The sequence below is a fragment of the Micromys minutus genome (assembly GCF_963924665.1).
Source record: "Micromys minutus genome assembly, chromosome: 3".
In the NCBI taxonomy this organism is placed as follows: Eukaryota; Metazoa; Chordata; class Mammalia; order Rodentia; family Muridae; genus Micromys; species Micromys minutus.
In genome coordinates, this window is record NC_137972.1 from 51862570 (window position 1) to 51889691 (window position 27122).

The window sequence follows — 27122 nt, forward strand, 5'->3', positions numbered from 1 at the left end:
GAATTTGTCTCAGGTTTTCTTTATCCACTCATCAGGTGACAGACATTAGGCTGAGTCTGCTCTTCAGCTGTTATAAGCACTGTTGTAATGAACGTAAGAGTACTGTGTCCCTTCAACTTGATGACATGTTGTTTGGATATGTACAAAAGAATGGAATACCTGGGTTACGTCTAGCTTGATATATTTTTTTACAGTCTCCAGACAGCGGTACCAACTTACAGTTACCTCAACAGTGTGTCTGGGTTTTCTTCCCTCCACACACTTACTAGCCCTTGTTGTCAGCTCCATAATACTCATGACTATAGTGAGGTGATGTTTCCGTAAAGTTTGATTAGCATTTCCTTCACAATGAGCGATAGTGAATATTTGGCACACACCTGTTAGCTGTTTTGCAGACCTTTAAAAAATCATTTATGTGTAGTGCCCACTTTCCAATGATTTGCTTGCTGTGCACGCCATTGATCGTTTTTTTCCCACTTTGTAGGCTGCTTCTTCACCATCACTTGGGCTGCTCTAGGGCGTTGCATGTGGTGTGCTCTCACTGACACATTTCCCCCTGTTTCCTGTGATTTGGGAATTTTATGCCAAAGGATCTTTTCCCATTCTGTTGGCCTATGGTTGTTTCAGGTAATTTTACAGTTTCAGTTCTTACATGTAACTCTTTAGCCCAGTGGTTCTCAACATTCCCGATGGTGTGACCCTTTAATATAGTACCTCATGTTGTGGCGACACCGACCACAAACTTATTTTTGTTGCCATGTTATGACTACAATTCTGCTACTGTTATGAATTGCAATGTAAATATTTCTGGAGATAGAAGTTTGCCAAAGGGGTCATGGCTCACAGGGTGAGAACCACTGCTTTAGTCCATTCTGAGAAGACTTTTCTATTTGGTAGGCAATAAAGTCCCTTTCTTTCTACTATCTATGGTAATACTGTTTCCCCAATATACCCATTATTGAGAAGCTTGCATTTCTCCAGTTCTCATTCTTAGTACTTTTGACAAGTCAGGACTATAAATGTGGATGTTTATGGCTAGTTTCCAGCCTGTTCCACTGATTCATTTGTCTCTATCCAGTGCCATGCTATTTTGATTACTTCTCTTTTCTAGTATAACTTGAAGTCAAGTATAATTTCAGCAGCTCTATTCTGTTTGCTCAGTATGGCCTTGATATTTTTGGTCCATATACTCTAGAGGGTTGCTTTTTTTTTTTTTTTTTTTTCTGCTCCTGTGAAGAATGCCCTTGGTGATTACATTTAATCATAGATCACTTCTCACAGTATGGACATTTAAATAATATTGATTCTTCCAACACAGGAGCCTAAGGTGTCTTTTTACTTTTGTTGTGTCCTCTTAAATTTCTTCTATGGGTGTTTTTTATAATTTTTATCATAGGATTTAAAAAATTAAATTTGGTTATTTTATTTATTTACATTTCAGATGTTATCGCCCTTTCCCAGATTCCCCAACACAAGCTCCTATCCCCTCTTCCTCCCAACCCCTGCCTCTATGAAGGTGCTGACCTACCCCCCCACCTACTGCTGCCTCAGCACCATAGCGCTCCCCTATCCTGGGTCATCAAGCTTCCACAGGACCAAGGGGCTCCACTCCCATTGATGCCAGTTAAGGTATCCTCTGCTATACATCCAGCTGGAGCCATGGATATCCTCTGTGTACTCTTTTGTTGGTGGTTTAGTTCTGGGAGCTTGGGGGGGGGGTCTGGTTGGTTATTCTTCCTATAAGTTTGCAAACCCTTTCAGCTCCTACAGTCCTTGCCCTAACTTCCCCATTGGGGTCCTCATGCTCAGTTCAATGTTTGGCTGTGTATATCTGCATCGGTACTGATCCGGCTCTGGCAGAGCCTCTCAGGGGACAGCTATATTGGGCTCCTGTCAGTAAGTACTCCTTAGCACCAGCAATAGTGTCTGGGTTTGGTGCCTGCAGATGGGATAGATCCCTAGATGGGGCAGTTTCTGGATGGCCTTTCCTTCAGTTTCTGCTCCATTCTTTGTCCCTGCATTTCCTTTTGACAGGAGGAATTCTGAATTAATATTTTTGAGGTGGGTAGGTGGTCCCATCCCTCAAATAGGGGCCATGCCTATCCACTGAATATGGTCTCTACAGGTTCTCTCTCCGCTTGGATATTTTGGCTAAAGTCATCCCTGTTGGTTCCTGGGAACCTCTTGGGTCCCTGGCATCTGGGACTTTCTAGTGGCTACCCTCTGTTCCCCTCCCCCACTGCTACACGCCTACCTTTCATTCCTGATCCTCTGGACTTCTCCCCCATCTCCTCCCATATCTGAACCGCCCCCTTTCCCTCCCCCTCCTCTCTCCTTCTCAGGTCCCTCTCTCCCTCTACTTCCCAGAGATTATTCTCTTCCTCCTCCTAAACAGTACTGTATCACCCACACTTTGGTGTGATCTTCCTTCTTCTTGAGTTTCTTAAGGTCTGTGAGTTATGTCGTAGGTATTCTGAGCTTCTTTTTGGCTAATATCCACTTTGCCTTTTGTGTTACCTATTTGTGTGTGAGCATTTGTGTGTGTGTGTGTGTGTGTGTGTGTGTGTGTATGTATGTGTGTTTACATGTGTATATTATGTGTAGCATATTTGCATGATGATACCATATATGGGTTCAGATGCATGATATGTGTGCGTGTGCATGTATGTGTGCACACTTGTGGAAGCCAGAGATTGATGACTAGCGTTTTCCTCTGTGCTGTCCACCTTATTTCTTGGTGCCAAATCTGTCATTGAACTCCAACCTTGTCACTTTTGCTAACCTTGCTAACCAGCTTGCCTAGGAATTTTTGTATTTCTTTGAGTTATTCATGTCCTTCTTAAATTCCTCTATCATATTCATGAGATGGGAGTTCAGATCTGACTTTTGCTTTTTAGGTCTGTTAGGGTATACAGGGCTTGGTGTGAGAACTGGGTTCTGATGTTGTCAAGTACCATTGGTTGCAGTTGCTTGTGTTTTTGTGCTTGCCTCTGGCTATCTGGTTATCTCTAATGCTAACTGCTCTCACTGTCTCTGACTGGACCCTGCTCCTCCTGTGATCCTGGTTGTCTGTGGGATCCTGTGATTCTGGGATCCTGTGATCTTGGTAAAGCTGCCTCTGGGATCCTGAAATCCTAGTGTGGCCAAGCTCCTGAGATCCTGTTGTATCGAAGCATCTGGGAGTCAAGTTTTCTCTGGGTGTTGCAGGAGTAGGTGGGGAGCCCAAGCCCTGGGTCTGCACAGGGAACAGGTTTAAGCCAGAATGATCCAGTGCCTCTGGCTGTGCAGGGGTTTGTTTTTATTGGTTCCTGTGAGGGTGCCAGTTAGTAGCCCCAGGTGGTGGGGTAGATGGTCAAGCTTCCTCTGGGTGTTGTAGGAGTGGGTGTAGAGTCAGTGCTCTAGGTACTGTTCAAACCCAGATCTTTTTTTTTTTAAACTTCTGGTTCAGCTTAATCCCAGAAATTGTATTGCATTGGTTTTGTCTGTGTTGTGAATGAGGCTATTTGCTGATTCTGTCCAGGTGCTTTGCTGATGGAGTGTAACAGTGCCAATGACTTTTCTACATTAATTCTATCCTGCAAGTTTGGTGCCTGGACTCTGTACCTAAGCTCACACAGTCTGCACTGTGACCATTTGTCCTCTTCCATCAATGAATGTCCTCTATCTTTCTCTTTTGTTTAATTGCTCTGTGTGATGGATAGTCTTGGTTGTCAAATTAACCACATATACAATTAACAAAAACCCAAGCGGCTGGGTGTACCCAAGAGGGAATGCTCTTAATTAAATCCTTTGAAGTGGAAAAGACTCAGTTTGTTTTAATCTAAATATTTTGCGATTAGATGATACACCTTCAGTATGGGCCATGGCTTCTAGTGGCTACTTAAAGGACATGGAAGAAGGAAGCTTGCTTTTTGCCTGCTTGCTCTCATTCTTGCTGGAAAGTGTATTTCTTCAGTGGCATTAGAGCCAACATCCTCAGGATTCCAGTGTATACTGAAGACCACCTGAGACACCCACCCAACCTTGTAGATTGAACTGCTCTGGGATTCTTAGACTTCCATTGGTAGATAGCCATCGTTGGACCAGCTGGACCATAGCCTGTAATCCCTTCTAATAAACCACACACACACACACACACACACACACACACTCTCACACACACACACACACAAGTTCTGTTCCTTTAGAGAACACATATATGTCATATTTATACCGTGTGTGTGTGTGTGTGTGTGTGTGTGTGTGTGTGTGCGTGTGCTGTTTCTTTAGAGAACCCTGACTAACATATCAGTTTAGAACCTCTAACACTATCTTCAGCTTGTTTCCAGACAATAGTATGGACACAAGTTGCTTTTCATGCAGTGTGTTACCTGCTGGCTTATAAACGGCTTTTATACTCCTGAAATCCATCTCTTCTGTGACTAACTTATCAAGTTTTTTTATAATGACAGAATGTTGATTGCTTTTGAAACATAGGAGTTGATAATTTTATTTTTACATTTACAACACAAATGAAAACTTTACGTTTTATTCCATTTTCCTTTAAAAGGATTCTGCCTCACATAGCACCTTGCATATGGTTGGCAAGCATTTCATCCAAGGTCTTTGTGTCTTTGTTTTTGTTTTTGTTTGTTTGTTTGTTTTGATAGAAGGTGGGTTCAAGTTCTCCTTGATATATTGCTAGGGACATGCAGTTATAGCACCTTAACCTCCCAACAGAGTAGGGCACATAGCACAATACAGACTAAAGAGACCACGCCCGTTCTTATCTGCCATCCATTGTGGCATGGGAGGCAGTTCGCATTACTGGCAGCCCACTCATCACTGGCATGTGGTCATCTATGGGTGGGCTTATTCCACCAGCGTCATCCCATGAAGAGGACACGGAAAGGGCAGCCATCACTATGTGGGAGGTGAGCCTGACACATAGGTCGGGGGAGGTACCTAGTTTTTCCATCCACTTCACAGCCTGCAGTTCTCTCTCTCTCTCTCTCTCTCTCTCTCTCTCTCTCTCTCTCTCTCTCTCTCTCTCTCTCTCTCCCCCCCCCCCCTCTCTCTCTTCCTTCTTTTGGATGCAGAATCAGGATCAGATGCATGTCAGAGGACTCACAATTCTGCTTTGCACCAGATGGCAATCCTTTTCTTTAAAACAAAACAAAACAAACAACAGTCTTGCTATTTTTCTCTGATTGACCTAGACCTCCCAATATTCTTGTCCTGGTCTCCCCAATGCTAGAATTACAGGTGTGCACCACACACCTGACAGAGATATTGAATTTAATCAAATGCCTTTTCTGTGTCCACTGAAATGATCATGTGTTTTGTCTTTTCCTCTGTAGTTAGGGTACATCACATTTATAGATATGTGACTACTGCACTACCCTCCTGTTGTGATGAATCCCACTTGATTATGGCAAATTTTTTAAATGTGATGTTTAATCAGTTTGCTAGTATGAATATTTGGTTGGAGATTTTTTTCAACTATGTTCACCAAGGTTATTAGCCTCTCCCCAACCTCCCCACCACTTCCCTCCCTCCTGCCTCTCTTCTCCTCCTTCTTTGACATCATGGAATGTGTTTGGAAGAATGTCTCTCTCTCTGCTTTGTTTTATTTTATTATACTTTTAAATTTTATTTTAGTTTTTAACAACTTACAAAGAACTGAAATTAACTCTTAGTATGTTTGGTAGAATTCATCAGTCATGCTTGGCCTTGGAATTTTTTTGATGGGGGACTTTTTATGGCTGATCCAATCTTTTTTACTGGTTGTTCAAGTGTTCTGTTTCATTGTGATTTAATTTTGGTAATAAAGTGATGGCCTTGCAAATCCTTAGGGTATAAAATAATAAAACATGCCTTTGAGAGCTGTGCTCATTGGATTCTTATATATATATATATGAATATATATATCAACTTGACATAAACTAGAGTCATCTGGGATGGACCTCAGCTGAGAAGATACCTCCATCACACTGACTGCAAGCAAGTCTGTGGAACACTCTCTTGGTTAATGAATAATGTGACTGGGCCAAGCTGAATGTAGGGGATGCCTGTCCTAGCAAGGTGGTCCTGGATTATGGAAGAAAGCAGGCTGAGTCAACCAAGAAGAGCAAGCCAGTGAGCAATGCTTCTGTATGGTTTCTGTTTCAGTTCCTACCTCCAGCCTCCTTCCGTGAGTTCCCTTGGTGAACTGAGAGATGTAAGCCAAGATAAACCAGTTGTGGAGTATTTACCAGACGAGCATGCTGTGACATCTTTACTTGCTGGCCAGCAACTACCCTGGGTGTTTGGGGTCCCAGTATAACTCCAAGCCATTTACAAAAATCATGTTCTAGGTTGACACACTCCAGTTAACAAGAATAGTTAGCCAGAAGTGGAACTGCAGAAACAAAAAGCAAGGTTAGTACATTTGGACACTTTCCCAGGGCTATGGACTTTGATGAATTAGGCCTTTGTTTCAGTTTCGACAGGTGGTGCTGTCTATAAGTTGAGTTTTGCAGATGGAATGGTACTTCCATCATGGAGTTGGTTGTGCTAAGGTCAGGGGGACTATTCAGGTCTGGGGCCCTGTTACAAACTCTTTCTTCCCAAGTTACTTTTGGTCATGGTGTTTATCATTGTGGTACAAACAATGAGTAAGACAAGAGCTTTTATGAGGCTCTTTAGAAGGAGGCGGGGGAGGGGCAGCAAACAAATTGAACAGAGTTACACTAAAGGCCGATTTAGAAGTACAGAAAACCCAGAAGATAATCCAGCACCATGAATGATCAAAATTGAGTCTCCAGTCATTCTCTGTAAGTCTACGTGTTGTGGACGACCCCTTTCCCAACTCCGTCTGACCATTACTTTGTGCCCCTCTCTAGAAGAACTTATATCTTACTTTTGTCTGGAACACTTTGTGGAGTTGGGATGGTATCCAATGTTACCTGGCAAAAGAAGTGCTGAGAACTAGGCTGATCCTAGACTTTCTCCGAGGCTCTGATTGAAAGGACAAAGGGAACCTAATTCTGTGTCCATGCAGAGAGTCAGACTTGGCAAAGCCTCAGAGGACTTAAGGATTTGGGTCTCGTGAACTTGGCTTTTTCTCCTTAGGAGACTGGACTTACCAGTCCAAGGCCACTGTGTGCTTGGGCTCTAATACCCTTGAGATATTCTGTACTGTCTTTGTATATATAATATTACTTGATTAGCTTCCTGCTGAATTTATCTCCTTTCCTCCCCAAAATATGACTATAAAGCTATAACTTTTTAAAAATGTTGCTTGGCATAAGATATAGCTTATGCAAGACCTCTTGACTTTTTAAAATCTTCTTTATTTCTGATATTTTAGATCTTCTCCCTCATGATCCTGCCACTGAAGAATGACCTAGTCCAGGTTAAGAACAGTACAAACAGGATCAAGAATCAGAGAGAAACCAAGCATTCCAGGTTAGATAGTAACTGGAGCTGGAGTGGGGAAGAAGATAGGTAACTGGGACTTAGGCTCAAATTCAGCACGGAAAATTCCATGTTGTTAAATACTAATACCTCTGGCACAGTGGCCTCTGTTCTCATTCTTCTTGTCCTTGATATCTCTGGACAACATCAATGTTACTCTCTAACTGGTTTAGACTCTAAGGCATGCAGAAATTTTCCATCTTCCTCTGTTCCCTGCACCCCCATCCTGTACCACTTCAGAATTCCCCATTTGAAGGTCTCATGGCATTTCTGCCCTTTCACATCTTGGTAGGACAGTTTGAATCACTCTCATCCATTAACAGAAATCAGTATTTCAAATAAACACTTTGGTTGGTAGCAGCATCCAATACTAGGAGTAGACCTGTAGAGTGCTTGGTACATAGTGTACCCTATGAAGTAAATAGAGAAATACCTCTATTTTTAAGGGAAATAGAGTTATTAAATCCCAGATCTCCTGTTCTCCTAACAGTAGGCAGCTCTTCCTTGTCCATTCCTGAAGAGAGGATCAGAGAACTACTTTCTGGAGATGCTGAATCTATTACCACCCTTCAGTGAAGCGATCCCATCCACCAACTTCCTTGCTGCACAAGCTGTCTTCTGACTTAGTAATGATAACAAATTGTTGATGGTCCAGGAAGTCAGCCTTCAGGTTGAAAAAGAAACATCTTCATTGTCTTGGAGAAAGAGAGATGAAGTAAGACTCCCCCCCGCCCCCCACACACAAACAAAAGAACCTCAGACAATGTTAAAACAGGGTAATGGCAGAAGCAGCAGTTAAATCGTATGCATAGAGATGTTAAATGATATTACAAACATCTGTAAAAAGGAATATAAAAAAATCCCTAAGACATATAACTTTAGGAAATTAAAACATGTACTAAGACCTTGATCCTCTGTAAACATGTGGTGTTGCTTGGTGTTCTTTTGGGATTCCTAACAGTGGGAGTAGGGGCTGCCTCTGACTCTGTTGCCTACTTTTGGGAACTTTTTCACCCTACTGGATTGCCTTGCCCAGCCTTGATGTGAGCATATGGGCCTAGTTTAATTACAACTTGATATGCCATGTTTGGTTCATATCCCTTGGAGGTCTGCTTTTTTTCTGAAGGGAACCAGAGGAAGCACGGATATGGGGGAGAGGGGGGGGAAAGGTAAGAGACTGGGAGGAGAGGAGGGAGGGGAAACTGCAGTTGGCAGGTAATATTTTAGAGTAGAGTGAATAAAAAAGAAAAATGATGTAATATATTAAACACCAAGGCTAAAATGGAAAGTTCTACAGAAGGGCACACTGAAGAGAGACTGACAGGGGAACACAGAAGGACACAGGGTGGTTCCAGAACATCTGGGGTACAAGCAAAAGAATCTCAGCAGACAGCAGAGAACCTGGAAACAGTAGTGAATCAGATGGAGGGTCTGGGAATGAAGGAATGAGCACAGGGTGGAAGGGATCTGTGAATGCCACTGGGAACTGAGGAGCATGCCCTGTGTAGATGACTCTGAGAGAACACAGACTCTGCAGATAATGCCTAACCCCAGGAACATTGGCAAGTCAGGAAACAATACCATAGGTGCTGTCTGTAAATATGGAAGTAGGTACCAAGGAGAAGGAAGTGGGGGGGGGTGAGCTTGCTCCCTAAAGAGACTGATCTGATGTTCATTGAAGGCCTGTGGTTTTCAGTGTCCAATGCAGTGTGAGATTTAAAACAGCAGATTTATATTAGTGTGAGAGCTTCTCTACTTTTAATCAGCAGACATGCACTCCTAAAACATTTGGTATTCAACTATAAAATTTTCCAGATTGAGAAAAAAATTTTGTGAAAATCAAAGACAGTTCAAGAATATAAAACCTATAATCATCTGGATCGTTTAGATGATTTTTTAAATGAGAAAATATTAAGATAAACAACTTTTGCCTTATTCTCAGAGTAAGATGCTTGCCTCATGTGAGAGAGGACTCCATACTGCCAGACTAACAGTTGCAACATTTAGCAAAAGCACCCAGCCAGATGGACAAACCAGGATAATCAGTTAAATTTGAATTTTGCTGAAACAGTTACTTTTTAGCCCAAGTATGTCCCCAACACTAAATGAGACATATTTATATGAAAATATTTTCATTATATATTGGAAACCAATAAACATAACGATCATAATGGGGTTTGAGAGGAAATGGCTGGACCTCTTTTGTTGTTTTTACTAGCCCATCTGTTATCCACGGACCATTTAATGATCTGCTCACAATGCCTCTCTTATTAGGGTCTATCAAGTTTTGGTATTTCCCCAAGATGACCAACCACTTCCAATTCCAGAAGAATAAGTCCACCTACTGTTCTGGTATAGTTTTCTGTCACAGGATAATGGCCAAAATAATGCTTTGAATGGAAATCTTGGGAATAAATTCAGCTGAATGTATGGCAAACAAGTCCAAAGCCCCCTTCCCTTCAGAGGGAAAGGAAGTGTGAATGGGACATGGGGAAGAGGGTGGTAACCTTGGTAACCTTGTCTAAGGCTGTCACACACGAAGTTGCTCTTGTCTTTCCTTGAACTTAGCTTCAGTTGTCTTCACAGTCACAGCTGACACCCATCAAGCTTTCTTCTCTGCCAGCTTTTGCTGGGATCATTCTCTGGGACTGCTTTCACCTTTGGTGTAGTTGAAGAATAATTTGTTCTTTATCATTGGCAACTGGATGGTCAGGGCTGACATTTGCAGTTTTCAAATTCTTTCCAGAATTCAATTCTTCAAACAGCTTAGAGAAATAAAAAGAAGGTATCAAGTGGTCAGTTGGATGTCTCTGGTCTTCAATTATTTCCACCATGGTAAAAAAAAAAAAAAAAAAAAAAAAAAAAAAAAAAAAACTATCACGAATTTAGGAGTCTGAAACTCTGAGCTTTATAATTTGGCATTTTCAATCCCCAAAGAAAGCTTTCTGAGACCTAATGTGCCCTACAGGATTGGCCTCCACAGCTCCTGCTGGGAATCATTCCTTCATACTTCAAAAGGCAGAACAACATTTCCCCTATAATTCTCATCTTTGATTTTCTATCTTTATCCAAACATGTCAATATGTTTCTCTATTCTGGCACTATTAACTTCTAAAAGCATTTAGCTTTTGCAATTCAATCTCCCTCCTTTCCCCCCTCCGTCTCCCTCCCTTTCCTCTCTCTCTTCCTTTCTCCATCTCTCCTTCTCTCTCTTTTTTTCCTCTTCTTATTTTTGTCCTTCTTTTCTGTTTTAGTTAATTTATCCACCTTCTCATAGTTTAATCCAAACAAGAAAGAGCCAAAATCAAGTCCTTGCCACAATTCTGAAAATAGCTAGACATTTATGGAATGAGCCATATCATAAAGAACCAAATCTGACTTCTGGTTGGATGCTTTTCTGTCTGTGTAATTGAGACTGAGATATGTCGGCTGTCATTTTCTTAGCTGTCAATCAATAGCAAAAGCAACAACAGAACTCACTGTGTAAATTTGTTTTAAATAAGATGAGAGCCAAGCGTGCACTATAGGGCTACCCATGCTGGCCACATAGTAAAACATAGCCATACACTAAGTACTTCTGCACAAAAATACTATGATTTTTGTCAGCTCTAAGACTATCATTCAACAATGTGTTGTCTGGAAGCAGCTCTACACAAATGTACTATTTCATTCCCACGGCCTTATTGCTGGATACACAGTGTCAGAAGCCAAGAATTCCCCTGCTTCCCCCTACCTCCCACTTTCTGGTACCTTTGCATACTTGTCAGATAATGACCTCATGAAATAAATGGCAAAGAGATCTTTTGAAAGGCATGCTTTTTCTCTAGATTAACTTCCGATCGTTTCCACCCCATGTTTCTGTTTTGAGAATGGAGAATCTGACTGGTGTGTTGGTAAACTCTTGAAACCTTTTCCATTACATGGTGCCTTTATGAAGCCTTTCTTGCCTTACAGAAATGGAAAATAAAAACAAAACAGAAAACACATTAAGACAGAAAATCAGGGATGCACTTGATATCTCTAAATGATAATTACCAGGTGTCTTAGTTAGGGTTTGACTGCTCTGAACAGACACCATGACCAAGGCAACTCTTATATGAACAACATTTAATTGGAGCTGGCTTTTAGGTTCATAGATTCAGTCCATTATTATCAAGGCACCAATTCAGGCAGGCAGGGTGCTGGAGGAGCCAAGAGTTCTACATCTTTATCTGAAGACTGATAGCAGAATGTTGACTTCCAGACAGCTATTGCGAGGGTCTTAATGCCCAGGCCTACAGTGACACACCTACTTCAACAAGGTTACATCTCCAAATAGTGCGACTCCTTGGGCCAAGCATATTCAAACCGTGGGTAGTGACTTGAATGAGAATGGCCTCCAGAGACCCATTTGTTTGAAGGTTTGGCTCACAGTTGGTAGAGCTCTTTGAGAAGTAGTCTTGTTAGAGGAGGTATGTCACCAGTGGTGAGCTTTGAGGTTTATAAGCCCCCACCATTGTGTGGTAATGTGAGCGCTGAGCTACTGTTGTTCTAGTGTCAGGCTGATCCTTGCCATGTTGGTCATGGACTCTAACCCTCTGAAACTGTAAGCTCCCAATAAACTCTTGTATAATTTGCCTTGATCGTGGTGTTGGTCATAGCAATGGGAAAGTAACTAAGATGGGGGCGTAGTAGTATGTTTTGGAATTGTGATTATATTTAATGCTTCTTGCTTAGCATATGAAGTGCTAACTCGAATTTAAAAAGAAAAAATTACTGGGCAGTGTAACCTCCTGGTGAGTGAAGGATGTTTAAAGATTATGTATTCACACTGACAATGAATTCTGGTTGAATTTCCGCGTGTTTCTTTTTGATTCACATTTAGAACCTGCTGGAGATATGAACATATTTCTACCATTTGCCAAGGAACCATGTTTTCAAATGGCTGGAGGGCATTTATCCAGAGGATCACCCCAGTCCTGATATCTCTGGCATAGAAGCTAGTGAGTTATGATAACTGTTCACAAGTGTCATGAATGCTCTCCTTTGGATAAATTTCTTCTAAGTGTAGACTATATAATATCACCATGCTCCCTTATGTCCAAAACAGCCTTATTTATTTATTTCTAATTACATTACAATTTTAATTACTATATTCTATTATTTAAATCATACTATACATTATTTCTTAGCTCTGGGTCACACAACTTTTTTTTTAATTGGATATTTTATTGATTTACATTTCAAATATTATCTCCTTTCCCGGTTTCCCCTCTGCAACCTTCCTATCCCATCCCCCCTTACCCTGCTTCTATGAGGGTGCTCCCCCACCCACCTACTGACTCCCACCTTACCACCCTAGCACTTCTCTATACTGGGGCATTGAGCCTTCCCAAGCTGCCTTATTTATAATAGTCAGAATTTGGAAACAACACAATTGTTTCTCATGAATGGATACAGAACATGTACACAATTGAATACTACTCAGCTATTAAAAGTGAAGACTTCATGACTTTTGTAGGTACATGGATGGAACTAAAAAATATCCTGAGTGAGATAACTCAGACCCAAAAGGACATACATGTTGTGCACTCGCTGATAAGTGGATATTAGCTCTAAATCTCAGAATACCCATGATATAACTCACAGACCATATGAATAGTAACAAGAAGGAAGGCCAAAGTGTGGATGCTTCAACCCCACTTAGAAAGCGAAACAAAATAATCATGGGAGGAAGAGGGACATTGGGACCTGGTTGGGAGAGGAGAGGAGGAGAATTAAAATTGGGCAGGATCAGGTATGGAAGGAGACAGGAAGAAAGTCCAGAGGGCCAGGGAAGTAAATAGAAATATGTAGCAATGGGGGTGGGGAATGGGGGGAAACAATAGAAAGTTCCATATGCTAGGGATATGAGAGGCTTCCAGGACTCAATGGGGATGACATTAGCTGAAATGCCCAACAGCAGGGAGATAGAACCTGATGAGACCACTTCCAGTAGATAGACATGGCCCCCAGTTGAGGAATTGTTCCTATCTAAAGGAAATTCAGGGACAATAAATGGAGCAGAGACTGAAGGAAAGGTCACCCAGAGACTGCCTCACCTTGGGATCTATCCTATCTACAGATACTAAACCCTGACACTATTGTTGATGCCAAGATGTGCTTGCAGACAAGAGCCTGGTATGGCTGTTCTCTAAAAGGCTCTGCCAGCACCTGACTAAGACAGATGTAGATATAGTCAACTACTGGACTGAGCCAGGGGACCCAGTAGAAGAGTTAGGAGAAGGACTGTAGGAGCTGAAGGGGATTTACAACCCCATAGGAAGAACAACAGACCCAACTAATATAACCTCTCAGAGCTCCCAGGGACTAATTCACCAACTAAACAGTACACATGAACTGGGCTGTGGCTCCTGCTGCATATGTAGGAGAGGACTGACTTATCTGGCATCAGTGGGAGGGAAGGTTCTTGGTCCTATGGAGGCTTGACATCCCAAAGAAGGGGGATGCTAGAGGGGTGAAGAGAGAGTGGGCGGAGAGCACCATCTTGAAGGCAAAGGGGAGAAGGTATGGGGCAGGGGGTTTATGGAGGAGAGACCAATAGAGGAAATGTAAATGAATAAGATAATTTTTTACAAAAAGAAAAGTTTGACTTTATTACCACATCTCAGTGGCGTGGCCAACTGTATTTTTGGTTGTCAAATGAGAAACTGACAGTCACATTAATAATAATGACTAAAATCTATTGCTCATTGTGATAGCTTTTCTTGGTTGTCAACTTATATGCATCTGGAATTAACTAAAGCTGAGAAATGGAGAGGCAACCCTGTGAGAGATTTTTGATTAGTTTGAAGTGGGAAGATTCACTTCTAATCTGGATATTTGATATGAGAAGATACACCTTTAATCCAGATACTAAAGTTGAAAGATATATCTTTAATCCAGATCTTTGAAACAGAAAGACACACCTTTCAACTAGATCATTTGACCTGGGAAAACTCACCTCTCTAGTCTGGGACACACCTTCTGCTGGAAGCCTACAGATAGACATGGGAGAAGGAAGCTTTTGCTCTTGTCTTGCTAGCAAGTCCATTGACCCGCATTAGAGCCTACTTCTTCAGATTCTGGTACTGACTGAAGACCAGCTGAGACATTCAGCCTCATGAACCGAGCAACCACTACAGTCTTGGATTTTGCATTTATAGGCATCCATTGTTGGGTTAGCTGGATGACAGCTTGTAAGACTTTCTAATAAATCTTGTATCATCTATCTATCCACTCTCTTCCTCTTCTCTCTTTGTGTACGTGTACAGTGTGGGCATGTGTGTACATGCTTATGTGAGTGAGTCACACACTACTCTGATGACCTTCAGGATGTCGGTTTCCCAAGCCGGGCAGCTTTTTAAATGAAAATGGAGTCCTGCCAAGAAAGAAGGAAGTACGGAAATCACTGACGACTTTCCACTAGTTTCTTTTCTCCAACACACGCATTCTCTTTTCAAAACCCATGATCAAATTTGTCTGTAACTGAAGGACTGCTGTTGACTTTCACTAATATAAACAAAACGAAAATGACAAGGTTACCACAACATTTTAGAGCGTGTTGACGTTCAGGTGATGGTTGGCAGCTGCTGTGAGAGCCTTCAGGAGAATGAGGGAAGATTGAGGTTCATTCCCGTCTTTGATTGTTGGGTTTCGTGAGTAGGAGTTGAGTCTCCCTCACAAAGGATGTCCCAGTGCATGTCTGTCATTGAATGTGTTTAATTACCACGGCACTAAGAATTAAACCTTCTTCACAGTGAATCCTGAATGTGCCATTAACCAAGAACAGGAGCAAACAAATAGATTTAAGACTGTGAAAATGCCTGATTATAGAGAATAAATTACCCACTGGGCACAAAAGTATACACTTAGGGGACATTTACAGAGAAAAGCTGAAAAGAGAAAACTTTCCTAGAGTGGATAGCCTGCCCACCCCACAACTTTGCTTGTATTGAATTCCATCGTTTGCTTTCCCCTCTGGAATTCAAGAATCAACTAGTGCTATCTTGCTTGTAAGCAGCCCCTTAAGGACATATGTGCTAGAGACTTGGCCTGGAGCTGACAATACTAACTTGGAGCTGGGGAAACCTTAAGGGGGGTTAGAAGGAAGTGAGGCCCCTTTACCTTTCTTTGGGTTTCCATAGGATAAGCAGTTTTGTTTCATGCTCCGTAGTGGTCTGCCCTGCCATAGGCTCCTAAACAATTGAAACAACCAGTCATAGCCTGAAACCTCTTAAGCCACAGGCTAGAATGAAATTTTCTGTTGATTTTGTCAGAGCAACCAGATACTAATTGAGATCTTCAGCCCAGTGAGCATTTGCTTTGAACATGCATTCTGGGGCAGGGTCGGGAATGACGCTCAGTGTCTGCTTGCCTGGTTGTTCAGGGCATCCTGAAGAGCTCCCTTTTCTATCTCAGAACTGAAGTTCACTGCTACGAAGTACCCCCACTTATCTCCATTCATTCCCTTGAACAGAAAACAAGTGTGGGGGATTTCAAAAGGCATTGCCCAGAAACTTTTTGAATAGAATTAAAAGACAAATCTGTGTTTGAGGGAGGCAAACATTTGCATTCAAAACCAAAACAAGTCCGTGAAAGAAGCCCTAAGAGCACCATAACATGAAGAAAACAAAAGCCACTGTATGGCCATGTGCAGGCAAGGAAGAAACTGCTGCCAGTGATTAGGGTTTATATTTGCATAAGAGCTCTTGCTAGGTGTATTGTTTCAACTGAGTATTTTATAATATGTCACCTTGGGCTGTATCACACATCAGTCAGAGCTAAGGGCAGGTGAGCGTTCGCTCAGAGTCTCTTTTCTATTGTTGTATGAACAATGTGATTCAAACACTTGTCTAAACAAAGTTTATAGCTGCTTCAGGCAAAGCAATGACTGCTGGGATATTATAGTAGGAAAGGGGGGCTAAGGAGAATGGCTTTGCTGTATATAAATTGCTAGCTTGGATTCAACACTTGTTTGGTGCTGTTCATTTAATGGTGTTGGTTGTGTTTGGCCAAAGTCATTACTGAATGAGCCTAGGTGCTGCACATCTTTGCTGGCTTTCTAGGATCTTGTGGTGAAAGTGTTAGCTTCATCTTCGTGGAGCTGACAGCCATACCTGTCTGCCTATGTAGCCTTCAGCGCTGGTGGTTTTTACAAGCCTAGAGACTGCTTATGGGGTACCAGGTTTATCGCACATGTTTCTAGAGTAGAGTTTTTTACTTGTAGTGAGTCTTTGCCAAGACACTTACATACCTAACACCTCTGCTCTGAGCTTAGGTGGACAAAACAATGAATCCCTTTGGATCTCTATCCCCAGGAGAGGGCTCACTGTCTCCTTGATGGTAGCTGAGAATTTGGGGATGACCATGGTCTTGGAAATTAGGGGTGGTTATTAATGGTCAGCTTAGCGTTCTTGGGGTGAGGGGCAGGGTAAGTTAAGAAAGTTGATGCACAGATGTCATCAGTATAGGAAGATCAAGAAACTTTTTACAGGATAGGCTACAGTCCATTCATTATTTCTTTTTTGAGCTAGGGTCTCATAGTCCAGGCTGGCCTCAAGCTGGCTGTGTAACTGAGGGTGATCCTAAACTTCTGAAGCTCCCTCCCATCTGCCGAATGCTGGGATCAAACCAGAACACCACCAAGTTCATGGTATGCGATGCTGAGAGTTGATCTTAGGATTTTTCTCAGTGCCAGACAAGTATTCTACCAGCTGAGTTGCATCTTCAGCCCAACAGACTCCAAAGGCTTTTGTTAGTGTTAGACTGGCCTTGATCTTTGTGCAGATTTTCTGCTTTGAGGCAGGAGATTGCATTCCAGTGAATACCTCCCAGATAACCTAGTTCTACAATCCCTTGATTTCCATAGGAGACTGTTCCACACTGTTGAACTGAATGTCATGGTTCTAGGGAGGAGGATGTAGTCACTTTCATCCTGATGGCATGGTCCCCTAAAACTGGGGTTTCTGAATTTCTTTATCTCTAGAATTACTGGGGTCCCACCAGCCTTTGTGAGTATGAGATTCTGGGTATGAATTTTAAGTCTATATCCCTGATGTCTCCAAAGGGGATTCTGAAGTTGAATCAAGAGAACCAAGATACTTAAGAGTTCTTGAGATGAAGTGTGGAGACTAGGAGTCAAATCGCACAAGGCTAACTCTTATTTGCTGCTTTTAAGACACCTTAGCCTGACATGTTGCCTAACTTGTCATAGCTTAGTGCTGACATGTATTACATGGGGCAGTGATTTTCCTTGTCCCCTGTGCTGGGAGTTAAGCTTAATGATGGGGGTGATGCATTTAATAAATTCACGATATGTTTTATAGAGCATGACATGGTGTGGTGGGAGGGGGTACTTCAGCTGGCCCATATTCAGACATCCCCTCTTCCCCATATGACAGGTCTAGTATAGAATAGAGTTTATTTGGGGGCATGGGAAAGGGAGTTGAGTAGGGAGCAGAGACTGGAAGAGGAGACAGAGAAAGAGGGAGAGGCTGGCCAGGAACAGGCTGGGAGAAGGGGAAGGTGGAAGAGAAGAAAGGGAGAAAAGGGTCAGAGGGAAAAGAGAGTCAGAGAATGGGAGAGAGAGGAAGATGCCAAACAGTCCCTTTACAGCAAGCCAAGCCTACCTGGCTGTTGCTAGGTAACTGTTGGGCAGAGTGTAGAAGGAATACCAATAGGGGACTCTGCATAATACCTGGAATACAGCTGCTAATACCCATACAGTTAACATATTACTTGATGGTGAGGCTGTAGTGCTTGGGAACCAGATATGTCTACCTTTTCCCCATCCATCAAACCCCAGAATTATGATGGTAATGACAGTATCTAAGAGCTATTGAATGTTTAGCACACATCAAGAAACAAAAAGTTCTTTCTTTTATTATCTCCTTACAAATATTCCTTAAAGAAGAAAGTATCATTGTCTCTAGTTAGAGAAATGTTCAAAGGGGACTGGTGTTAGTATCCCCAGCAGCCATTTAAAAGCTGAGTTGCACTAAGGTCTGCTTATGACCCTGGAGTTTTGGAGGCAGAAAAGGAATTCTTTGACAAGCTGGTTAGTGAGGTTAGTAAAAGTGACAAGGTCAGAGTTCAGTGACAGATTTGGCACCAATAAATAAGGTGGACAGCACAGAGGAAAACGCTAGTCATCAATCTGTGGCTTCCACAAGTGTGCACACATACATGCACACACACACATATGCATCTGAACCCATATATGGTATCATCCATGCAAATATGCTACACATAATATACACATGTAAACACACACACATTCATTCACACACTCACACACAAATAGGTAAACACAAAAAGCAAAGTGGATATTAGCCAAAAAGAAGCTCAGAATACCCACGATACAACTCACAAACCTTAAGAAACTCAAGAAGAAAGAAGATCACACCGAAGTGTGGGTGATACAGTACTGTTTAGTAGGAGGAAGAGAATAATCTCTGGGAAGTAGAGGGAGAGAGGGACCAGAGAAGGAGAGAGGAGGGGGAGGGAAAGGGGCGGTTCAGATATGGGAGGAGATGGGGGAGAAGTCCAGAGGATCAGGAATGGAAGGTAGGCGAGTAGCAGTGGGGGAGGGAGAACTTGGGATAGCCCCTAGAAAGTGCCAGGGACTCAAGAGGCTCCCAGGACCCAACAGGGAGTATTTTAGCCAAAATACTGCACAAAGGGGAGATAGAACCTGTAGAGACTTTATCCAGTGGTAGGCATGGGCCCCAGTTAAGGGGTAGGGCCACCCACTCACCTCAAAATATTAATCCAGAATTCTTCCTGTCTAAGGGAAATGCAGGGACAAAGAATGGAGCAGAAACTGAAGGAAAGGTCATCCAGAGACTGCTCTATCTAGAGAACCATCTCATCTGCTGACACCAAATCCAGACACTATTGCTGATACTAAGAAATGCTTACTGATAGGAGCCCAGCTGTTTCCTGAAAGGCTCTTCCAGACCTGGACCAGTACAGATGCAGATGTACACAGCCATACATTGGACTGAGCATGAGGACCCCTACTGCATTTGATCCCTGTTCTGAGTCTTCCCTAGATGAAGAACTTCTAGAGATTTCCAAACCACAAATTCTCTCAATACTTTCAAGTCTTCTGTGGATCTGTGCCAGCAAAATTCTTGCTAATATTTGTTTTGAATGATGTGGAATGATCCCCCCAAAGTCATATACCTTTTTTGCATTTTAATAATTTTCTAAGAGATAAAATGAATTTTATTGAGTTTACTTTATTTCATTTATTTATTTTTAAGAATCTATTCTTTTATTTATATCCCGTATGCTGCCCCCTGCTGGTCACCACTCACAGAGTATCCCCTCCCTCCAGCCCTCCTCTCTTTCACCTCTGAGAGGGTGGGCCCCTCTGGGTATCCTCCTCCCCCACTGAGGAATCAAGTCTCTGCAGGATTAGAAGTGTCCTTTCTTACTGAGGCCAGCCTTTGGCTGCATATGTGAGGGGGAGAGGGGCTATGGCGGGGGAGGGTACACTCAGTACTCCCCCCCCCCCCCCCCCCGTGTGTGTTCTTTGGTTGATGGCTCAGTCTCTGAGAGTTTCCAGGGTTCCAGATTAGAATTTCTGTGTGTGTGTGTGGGTGTGTGCATACTCGAGCACCTCCCGAGAACCATTGTCCTTGTGTATGATCTGCCTTTTTCATCCAACTGCGCCCTTGAACAAATGGATTCCTCTTGTTCCTTCTGTACAAATAATGGGGGTGCTTCATGCTTTTCCTCTATCCTCTGTCAGCCTCTGCCCAGTGCTGTGGCTAGTGACATGTGCAGATACTTGTGAAGTCCTTTGATGGGAACAAGCTGACCTGATTTGAGTTCTCTAAGGATTTTCTATGTGAAATGTCTTTGTTTGGAATTTGGCTATGTTTTGTGTTCTAGAGGATTGGACATTTTTTCATTCTTAACTGTATCTTTTGGTCTATGTCTAGGAGCCTTGGATAGGAGGATGCTCAAGGGGGCACGGCATGGAGCTGTCTTACCTAGCTGGCCTGCCTGGGCCGTTTCCTTGGTTTCTCCTGGAAACCCTACTAAAGTTCTCTGAGACAGGTGTTGTTTTTGCCACAGATATTTCATGACTGTCTGTTGTCTTAGGTTGGCTGAGACCTTTGCTGCAATCTCCTAGCATTGTGCCTGTGTGTGTGTGTGTGTGTGTGTGTTTGTGTGTGTGTTTGTCTAACTAACATCTTTTCCCAGTGACAGATCTGACAGTGCCATTCCCAACCCCCACCTTCTACCTACCCATAGGCATTGAGGCCTCAGATCACTGCAGTGCACTCTTCTTCCTAAAGGTGAGCTGGTTGATTTCTCTTCACTCTAGCCAGGAATCCTAATCATGTAACTGCATTTTCTAAAAGAATAATTCTAATATCAACCTTTGAGAAAATGTTCTACCTTAAGATAAAGCTCCTGGGCTGGGAACTAGGAGAACTGAATTTAATTCCTTAGTCAGTGCTCTGTTGCTGTGAAGAGACACTGTGACCATGACAGTACTTATAAAAGAAAGCATTTAGTTGGAGGCTTACTTACAGTTTCAGAGGCTTAGTGTATAGTCACTGAGGTCAGAGCATGGCAGTAAACATGGTTCTGGAGAAGTAACCAAGACCTATGCCCTGATTCAGTGGCTTGGCATGGCCTTTTGAAAGCTAGAAGCCCGGGCCTCAGTAACACACTTCTTCCAACAAGGCCACATCTCCTACCTAATCTAAATTCAAATCAAATCCTAATTCAAATAGTGCCACTCCCTGGTGACTAAGCATTTAAATGTATGAGCCTATGGGAGAGTATTTTTATTCAAACCGCCATATATTCCCAATATCATAGTCCTTTACCTAGATTTCTAGTTTGCTATTAATATCTGTCTTAATTTCTTTACTTGTAAAGTGAGGTTGGGAGAATTTTCTTTTAGAACTATTGTAGTTGTCAGTAGGTTAACACGGTGAAGACTGAGACATAAATACCTTACCAGTTAAACCTGTGAGATGAGAGTTGTATGGCCAGTTCATGAGCAGATGAGTTCTACTGAATTCTTCACCATGGAAGCTATGCCCTGCTTCCACCCATTGCATGTTCGGATTCATGAGTTCATTACGGAGAATTTGCAAAATGTCCATTACGTGACAGGTACTGTTTTTAACTTTTATAAACTTCTTTTACAAGAAATGTATTTTCAGCTACACAGCTGTTGCCTTCTACCTCTGTAGATGTTGTTCAGGTCTTCTGCCTGTGGGGGCAGGGGAGGCAGGCTGCAGGCGTCTCTTCTCTGGAGAGTCACTTGTTCTCCTGAGCATCATCCATCAATGCCCCTTCTTCCCAGGAACCATGTTCATCTAAGGAACTGATCCTCGTGAATAGGCTTTGCTGAGAACATTCTTGAAGATGTCCATCCCCAGGAAGGGAAGGAGACCATGGTCAGGCACATTTAGTCTTTCAGATGAGTAAGAACCAGGAAGGGAGCAGATGACTTAAAATATCATGTGACTTCATAAAATCATCAGCTAAAAAAAATCAAAATAAAGACTGCTCTCTTATGTAAGTAATGATTGCATGCACAAAAATATCCTAAAATAAAATTTCCTGACAAGCATTGTCCTTTACACCATGTGACCAACTATTCTGAAGTGGTATTTGTTTGTTCGTTGTTGTTTTATTTTCCGCAGAATATACCGAGAACTTTTTACTCATGCAAGTGTCAAGACTCAGCTTTGCCGAACCTTATCTGCCTGAAAATAGTTACGAATGGTAATGTCTTCAAATGTCCCAGCTGCCAATGTCCAGTTGACTTCCTTGGAAATTTGGAGAGGTCTGAGGAGGGAACCCATTTTTAACATTGTCTATTTATGATTCCCAAGAGGACACAAAGGGCAGGCGTCCTTAATGCTGCCTGTGGAGTACCTGCCTGCCCCTTATTGGGTACACAGGGAAGGGGACACCAAGCTCACAGCAAGAGCCACCTTGTGTCTTTGTTCCAAGAAGCTGATTGTTTCACACTTGCTGAGCAAGCCTATGCCTGGACTGTCTTTGGCTTCCCACTTGAAAGCAAGCCCTTGCAAACTAAGGTACGTTGAGACTCACAGAATGTGAGTTCTGGAAAGAACCACAGAGACCTCCACATTCAGTCTCCCCTCTTCTTTCAAAAACTGTGAAGTTCACCACTCCAGTGAGTACTAAGCAATGGCAATTATCTCCTGCCTTAGGTTTTTACCTTCAGTAGCAACAGCAACAGGTAATTCAAGAAGTTGCTGCTGAAAGAGAGCAAGTCTTCTCCAGGGACGCGCTCGCTGATAGGTTATCCAAGGCCAAGTGGACAGCCATAACTACATATACATGTGAGCAACGCTACCCAGGCTCAGCAGGTTGTATTAAATATACTTACATATATATGTTTGTGTAACAGTAATAATTAAGGAAGATGAGGTCATGGATGTGAGAGGGCGTTGAGGCTGAGAAACATTGAAAGAGCCGCATGGGGAGAGAGTTGGGTAGAAGAGATGTAAATACTTATTTATGAAATTCTCAGAAAATAAAAAAGAGTCCGGAAAAAATGTTACATTGAAAAAGAAACGTTTCCGAATTTTGAAATCCTTCCCTCTGACGTAGATACTCTCTCCATTCTTTTCAATCCAAACCATCATATATACAGACTGCATCAGTGTCCGAGCCAAGGTTCTTGCCTTCCTTCTTCTATGGATGATCTTATGTATTTAAATAGATTGCTTTCTAGAGAAATATGGAGAGGAAGACAGGAGAAGCAAGTGCCATTTTCTGTAAGCCACCTCCTGTGAGAGCAAGCCGGGAAGAGGAGCTGGGGAAGTTAGAGGAGCTGTTTTTTTTTTTTTTTTTTAACAGAGGCTCAGTGAGCTTGATGACCTTGATGTTCATGCTGTAGTTGTTATGGCAACAGGAAAGTGAAATTGTGGTTGCTAAGGGACACTGAACCTAGACAATCTCCATCACTACCAGTCATTCCACTCGGACTCAGAAATCCATCTAAAACAAGGATGAGTCAGCAAGACACCTTTTAAAGGGTGACTTCAAATCGGGTCCTGTTTAGCAGTGTTTGTTTTGAAGATGTCTGTGAGGTTTTAGAGTGGTTTGGGCAAATTTTAAGTCTTAAATGGCTTAAAGGCGATGAAAATGTTCTAAGTGGAGGGGCACTCCCTTCATTACAGCTGCCAATCCCCCTGAGGTGCCACAGCACCATTTCCCTAACAAAGAGATGATCTTCGGAGGTAATATATTCACAGTATAAGTCTTCACCCCTAGAGAGGTCAACCTAATTAATGAGGAGAATGCTCAAGCTATACCTGAAAATGACTAGTGATTCATGAAGTTGGGTGCTTCCCCATAGCATCCTAGGAAGACTGTCAGTGATGCCATTGCCCTGAATGATGAGTCTCATCCCCCTTCGCATCAGTCAACTCCACAGCATGTGCAGAACACCTTGCTGACCAGTTAGTATTGGGCAAAGCAGGGGTACCGCCTGCCTATAATAGACTAGGACACTTCTGTGTTTCAGTGCCTTGTCAAGACCATATATGTGTGATCCACTATCTCTACACCTGGCACACATTAATGTACACTTACTCATATGTAATTTTTGTGGTGCTGAGGATTGGGCCTGGGGTCTAGGTCAATAGTGGGCGACTATAAATATTTATTAGCTACTATGTGGAAAACAGGAAGAGACAGGTTACTCTATACCTGCATTCTGGGGATGAGCATATTGGTGCTGGCTGTGTGTTGAGATAAAACAAATTACTTCTGCCCTTTAACCTTTCCTCCTTCACTGTCCTCCTGCTGCCCTTTCTTTTTGTATTTACTCAATTGCTACGAGAATGTTTTCTTCGCCAGGAACTGAGAATACAGAAGTAAATAAGAATGTCCCTTTTCCCTTCTGGGATCATTTTTTACACTGGGACCACTGACTTATGAACAGCTAGGACAGACTGGGCTGAGTGTTCTTCTAATGGAAGTATGACGTAGTACATAGAGAGAGGAGTGTGAGTTTAACTTCCAGAAGAGCATCTTTGTGCAACATACTCAGTTATAAGTGTGTGTGTTAGTGGAAGAGCAGGTATTGAAGAGGGAATCGTTTCAGAGGCTGTCTCACTTGGGGATCCACCCCATGTGCAGCCACCAGGTCCAAGCACTATAGCTGATGCTGGGAGGTGCTTGTTTGCAGGAACCAAATAGGGGTGCTGCCAGAGTCATACAGCTGATCATGCTTGCAGTTAACCATCAGACTGAGCATTGGGACCCCAGTAAGGGTGCTGGAAAGGTGGGGGGGGGGATGAAGGACCTGAAGGGGGTTGTGGCCTCATGGGAAGAACAACATTGTCGACCAACCAAACCCTCCATAGCTCCCATGGACTAGAACACCAACCATTGAGCACCCATTGAGAGGCCCATGGCTCCAGTTGCATATGCAGTGGAGAACAGCAGTGTCTGGCATCAATGTGAGAAGAGGACTTTGGTTCAGGGAGGGCATATTTTCCAATGTAGAGGAATGCCAAAGCGTTGAGGTGGAGAGGGTGATTAGGAGCAAGTGCACCTTTGTGAAGACAAGTGGAGGGGGAGGGGAGATGGGAGCAGGGTGGGCAAAGGGGATAACATTTCAAATGTAAATACAGAGAATATCTAATAAAAATTTTTTAAAAAAGAAAAAAATAAGTGTGTGTGTTTAGCTACTCTTTTCTCACAGGGTGTCAGGTAGCACTTCATGTGTACTTTCTTAGTTACTCAACAAGTTCTTTGGGAGCAAATGCTATAATGGAATTTGGTGGGATAAAGCTTCTGCAAGACAGTGAAGCATACAGCAGAAGTGAGCAATAAGAGCCTTCAGACCAATGCATAGATGTGTGAATGGCAGGGTTTGCATGGGAAGAAGGAAGGGCCCAAGTCTTTGAATATCCTAGTGGGATCCCTGGTACAAAGAGCATCCACAGAGGCATCCAGTGCCAGAGTCTTGTGCCACCATACTGTTCTCCACTGTGAGAGTGCTTGGACCTTGGTGTGCTTGGCTGATGGTGGTTCTGAGTTAACTGTTCCGTCTAGGCAACTCCTGATAAATAATCAATGGACAGAAGGGTAGACAGACAGACAGATAGACAGATGGATGGACGGACAGACAGACAGACAAATAGAATGATCTATAGATAGACAAAGGAATGAGGCTTAGGGATGTGGCAACTTGGGGATAATAGGGAAGGGAGACTAATCTTACTTGATAGAGATTCTCTTGGGTTTAAAAATAGAATTATGAAGAGTAAACTGCCTTTATCATATATGATCAAATGTCAAAAAGTATCCAGGCATGCAGTATGCATACATTATTGTATTTGGTTGCCTTGGATACAACCCTGTCTTATCCATGGACATGTATAGTTCCTTTTGTGAAACTGAGGAAGAGCATACAGGCTGAAAATAGACTCTCTCTGTGGAGTCACTTTGGGAACATTATCTTCAAGGAAGTGTTAAAAGCTGGATTAGGTAGAGTGAGCTTAAACTGTGATTTTTGCATAGGGAACCACCTGACCTCCAAAGACGGGCCTATGGTGATGCCTTCAGGAGAGGAATAATAGCAGTTCTCTGTAATTGTGAATCAGCCAGGCACTGGGTGGATTTCTCTGACAGGGAGTGAGCAGTTCTTGGGAAGGGATGTGTATCTCCATGAGACAGTACTTGGGAAGGGATGCCTATGTGGGCTACTAGCAAGCATCATCATCAGAGCTGGGAAAGAGGGTTTGGGCCCTAAAACGAAGACTCTGTTAACCAAAAAGCCATCTGAAAGCTAAACTCATGCTCCACAGAGCTGTAGCCCTTCTCTGTATCTACCATACTTGTCATAATTCTATTAGAACGCTCAGTACATGTCATAGGTGTTCATGGGTCAGTAATCCCAATGTGAACATGACCCTACAAGGCCAAAGCCATGTTCTTGTTTCTGTGTTCCCAGATCCTAGTAAAGACCCATAGGTCTTTCAAGGGATGTGTTCTTCTTTCTGTAGGTAGCTTGCTTACTGACTTAAGTTTGCATGAGCTATGCTCTGCCCACACAATTCCCTTACCAAGGGTTTTGCCTTGAGGCTGTGACACCAAGTTGAAGGATTCAGTAGCACTCAGGTACAGCAGCAGCTGAAGACATAAATGTCTTTTTTATTTTTTAATATTTTTTAAATGTGTGGTTTGTGTATATGTGTTTATGTTTGTATATGTATGTCTGTGCATGACATGGTGGCTAGAAGTTGACACTGGGTGCCCTGCAGTAATAGAAACCCTAACCAAGGCAGATGGGTATTACTAATAAGGATAAATGTATCTGTTAAGAAAACGTGAAGCCATACTGAATATATTAAAATTCCTTATAGGGACAAACTATATGAAGTCAGGTTAAGAATTATAGGAGTTAGTTAAGTCTATAGCAACTGTTCCATCAAGGGCACTTTGGACACCCCAGAGATCTAGGTTGAAGGATATGTAGGCAGAGTATAAGCCAACAAAACCTCAGGAGCAACAGACTTCAGAGGTCATTTTAAGAAGTGGGCCAGAATAGGGAAGAGATAAAATGATATTTGAAGAATTAACGATTGCATGTTAGGATTGCTGAAATATTTCTCTAATAGATTAATAAATCATGGATTAAT